Genomic DNA, 4,660 nt, shown 5'->3' with positions numbered 1-4,660 from the left:
GGCAAGAATATTCAATGCAGAAAAGACAATCTCTTTGACAAGTGGTGCTGGGAAAACTGGTCAACCGCTTGTAAGAATGAAACTAGAACACATTCTAACACCATACACAAATATAAACTCAAAATGGATTAAAGATCTAAATGTAAGACCAGAAATTATAAAACACCTAGAGGAGAACATAGGCAAAACACTCTCCGACATAAATCACAGCAGGATCCTCCATAACCCACCTCCCAGAATATTGGAAATAAAAGCAAAAATAAACAAATGGGACCTAATTAAAATTAAAAGCTTCTGCACAGCAAAGGAAACTATAAGCAAGGTGAAAAGACAGCCTTCAGAATGGGAGAAAGTAATAGGAAATGAAGCAACTGACAAAGAATTAATCTCAAAAATATACAAGCAACTCCTGCAGCTCAATTCCAGAAAAATAAACAACCCAATCAAAAAATGGGCCAAAGAACTTAACAGCCATTTCTCCAAAGAAGACATACAGATGGCTAACAAACACATGAAGAGAATAAAATACTAGCTTTAAAAAACGGATTAAAGCTAGTACTCAAATCTCAAGCAGTGGATAAGGAAAGCCTGAAGAGAATAAAATACTAGCTTTAAAAATGGATTAAAGCTAGTACTCAAATCTCAAACAGTGGATAAGGAAAGCCTATACAATAAGTTCAAACTATTTTGGGTGTTACTTTCACTTTATCAATAACCAAGCTACAAAAAGAAATAGTAAAGCATTGAGAAGCTTTAGATTTGGTTTCGGTATTTGGCTTCAGTTAGTAGTAAAATATAACTATATAAGCAATTCCAATCCCAGATGAAGATAAAAATAAAACATAATTCGGGAATAAAATGCATGAAAAAGAAGACCCATAATATGTTGAAGTGTGATATGGATAAAGCCATCTAATATTTTTCAAAATATGCCTTAAAGTTATCAAGCATACTGCTTCAGATGACCTATTAATAATAATACTTATAACCATGCCTTTGTAAATTGCATGTTAGATGGTTTTGTATAGTTTGCTGAGTGATTATTGATATTTGATAATAACATCACTCTCCATATCAAATATCTCTGAATCATAAATGGAGATTGAGTAGAAGTCAGAATTCAGTGATGAGAAACCACACAGTAACAACTTTTATCCAGCTGGGACTAACTGATGATCCACAACTGAAAATTGTGATTTTCATCTTTTTATTTCTCACCTATATGTTGAGTGTAACTGGGAATCTGACAATCATCTCCCTCACCTTCATAGACTCTCACTTGAAAACTGCCATGTACTTTTTCCTACAAAATTTCTCCTTCTTAGAAATCTCATTTCCATCTTCTTGTATTCCCAAATATCTGTACAATATATCAACAGGTAACAAAACAATCACATATGACAATTTTATCACTCAAATATTTTTTACTGACTTATTAGCTGCTACAGAATTTTTTCTCCTGGCTATCATGTCCTATGATCAATACGTGGCCATCTGCAAGCCTTTGCATTATGTGACCATCATGAACAACATGGTCTGTAGAAGACTCATCCTTTGTTTCTGGATAGCTGGCACTGATCATAATCCCTCCACTTAGCCTGGGCCCTGCCTCTGGAATTCTGTGACTCCAATGTTATTGACCATTTTGTCTGTGATGCAGCCCCCATCTTAAAAATCTCATGCTCAGAAACATGGCTCATAGAGCAAATGATCATAGTCTCAGCTGTGTTGACCTTTATCATGACCCTTGTGTGTGTCATTCTATACTATATATACATCATCAAGACCATTTTACAATTCCCCTGTCTTCAACAAAGGAAAAACACATTTTCTACATGTTTTTCCCACTTGGTTGTGACTTCCATCACCCATGGAAGCTGTATTTTCATCTATGTTAAACCTTCAGGAAAGGAATCAGTAGCTATTAATAAGAGTGTGGCAGTACTTACTGCTTCCATCGCTCCTATGCTGAACCCCTTCATTTACACCTTGAGAAACAAGCAAGTTAAGCAGGCCTTTGATGATGATTTCAAAAGATTTGCATTGTTCTTAATAAAGTAAGGGAATTGGCTAAAGTGGAAGAATCAAGTTTTCATGAATAGATCAGACATCCTCAACCTCTATCTTTAAACTTTTAAGGCTTTCCTACATAGTGAGGAAGCTTTATTGGGATTACAAGCGTCAGTAAGAAAACACGATACATTGCCGTGGAACAAAAGAATCATTTTACAATTTACGAAATCTTAATAAAATCACAAACAGAAACAATGACTTCATCTTATATTACAGATTTGTTTGCCGGAGCCTGCCGGCAAAGAGAACAAGTCCGGACCGCAATGACGTAGAAGCCTGAGAAAAGAATTAAGGAGTAAAGAATGGGATCAAGAGGACTGAATGCTCGTGAAGCAAATCAGTGACTTTATTGAAGAAGGCTAGGGTTTATATACCAAGTGAGACAGGGGACAGGGTACATAAAAATACCATGTGGTTTAAATCATTTACCAGGTTAATTATTACATCTATAGAAGATTACAAAGGCTTGTTTGCTTTCTAAGACAAGCTTGGCATTTAGACTAATGCTCACGAGATAAGAAAAACAAGTCTGCAGGCTATAAAGATTAGGGAGTACATTCTTAATCTATTTTAGGAGATAAGGAAAACATACCTACATAAATCTGGGGGAAAAAACAGGAAACCAAGCAAAGGGTCATTTGCTCTGTTTTTCTCAAGGAAGAACAAAGAAGGCCTGGTAAACGTTTTATGACTCTTTTAAGGGGTGGTGGGACAAGGAACAGCACTTACAAGACGTTGCCAGGGCCGACATTTGGGGCCTTGTTCAGGCTGGCTCCCCACATCTTCCCCTTTCTTTTTTATTAAGAAAAGAAAAAGGACCAGGCTCTTTGTTTTATTCCAGGAGAAAAGGCAGTCATTTTTTAGTAATACATGAAAACATATGATTCTTTCAGTAACTTAATTCATAATACATTGCAGGAAACATGGTCCACAACAAAGGAGACAAAGTATAATTACAAATATTATAAGTAAGGTTTTCCACCAATCACTATGGAACCAGGATTTAACTTGTTCCCAAAAGGGGGGCGAGGGATCTTGCATAGATCTGATCTGATGCTGCAAGTCATCAACAGCATTAGATATATTGGTGGATAGATCAGGAATATAAACACAGCACTCTACTTTTATAACAGCACAGGTCCCTCCCTGAGCAGCTGTAAGAATGTCCAGGGCCATTCGGTTTTGTAGAACAGCCTTTTGCATCTGTTTTTGTTCTTCATTCAATGCTTCTATAGCCTTTTTTGTGTCCAGTAACGCCTGCTGAGTAAAATTTGTTAAAGCGTCCACATGGGTCATTATATCTGCTGTTCCAATAGAAGGGACAAATACTGCCGCTAAATAATCATACCAGTGGAACACAGCTCGAGACCAACGTGCTTTCAAAAGGGGAAGATTAGCGGGGTTTTTCATAGGAGAGCGAGTGATTTGACCAGGAGCAAACACAAATCCAAGGCTACAGCGTCCCACCCAACCAACGGGAAACCAGGGCCAAACATTAGAGCCACAAATCCATTTTGTCCCATTAGGAGCCACCCATCTTATACCGGGACTGTTTTCCCAATCGGATCCCGGCCAGAGGGTGGAAGCATTACAATTAAAGGTTACATTAATCACCCGAGTACACATAGAAATAGGGGTAATACCCACATGCTTCAACAAATGTTTGCCAAAATCTTTTCCCCCAAAACGAGGTTGATATTTTTGTTGTTCCCAGAAATGTCTGCTCGTCTCAGTAACTGTCCTTTCTCTGGGATCATCCAAAAGTACTCATCCCAGATCTGATAATAATCTCCAAAAAATCGACTCGTACGAGTCTTATTTTTGTTGGTATTAGAATAAGTGCGGTATGCATCTTCAACAGCCATATAACTCACATTAACGTTGAACTGTAGCGAGGAAGTTGCTTTCTGATTACCCATGTCGTTACACTCGGGAAGGGCAGAGACATTTAGAGTGTTGAGACTTCTGTGAGTTTGTTTATACTGGGTTAAAAAATCACAGATTGCAGGAAAATGCATTTGCTGTACAGGGGATACCCACCAAGGAAACCCATCGACTACAGACAAAGGCATAGCAGTACAAACCCACCAGGCGGAGCTGTTATGAAAATCATCATAAGAATGAGCCCAGGATAGATAAACATTTCCTTCAACTCTGGGAAATGCTTGATTCATTACTGCACAGGCTAGTGCAAGCACCAAAAAGGATAGAGAAACATGTGGTTGGGTAGTATCAACTGCAATACGCCTTGCTTGCTCTACAAATTCATGTAGCTGTTGATTCATCGGCAGAACGTTCCTTTCTCCTATTTGTAGCCTCCTCATCTGAGCCATCAGGGATTTTCTCCGTCTGGCATACTAACCTCTCCGGGAGCCAGCACAGCGCTTCGGCATCTGTGGAAAAATACAAACATGCCCCCGTACCCATATTAAAACAGGATCGGGGCCATGCCATTGGTTAGTAATGGGGTCTTTCCATTTTACGAGGGGTTTGTTGTAGGTCATGGGCATCCAAAATCATTGCACTGTGGTTTTTCCTTCTGAATCTAAATTTTAAAAATTAAGGATAAAAAGAGCATGATGTAGAT

At 38.3% G+C, this 4,660-nt stretch overlaps 2 pseudogenes; one reads left to right on the top strand and one right to left on the bottom strand.

Annotated features, from left to right (window-relative positions):
- Window positions 1-1,126: 1,126 nt before the first annotated feature.
- Window positions 1,127-2,061, top strand: LOC129536653 (olfactory receptor 6C2-like; annotated as a pseudogene).
- Window positions 2,062-2,769: 708 nt separating this feature from the next.
- On the bottom strand, window positions 2,770-4,247 carry LOC129536057 (endogenous retrovirus group PABLB member 1 Env polyprotein-like; annotated as a pseudogene).
- Between the last annotated feature and the right edge of the window lie 413 nt (window positions 4,248-4,660).

This window comes from Moschus berezovskii, chromosome 6, assembly GCF_049115385.1.
Source record: "Moschus berezovskii isolate FMDL1 chromosome 6, NW_MosBer_1.0, whole genome shotgun sequence".
NCBI classification, from domain to species: Eukaryota; Metazoa; Chordata; class Mammalia; order Artiodactyla; family Moschidae; genus Moschus; species Moschus berezovskii.
The sequence above is the reverse complement of the archived record's forward strand: the minus strand, read 5'-3'. Positions and strand labels throughout refer to the sequence as shown.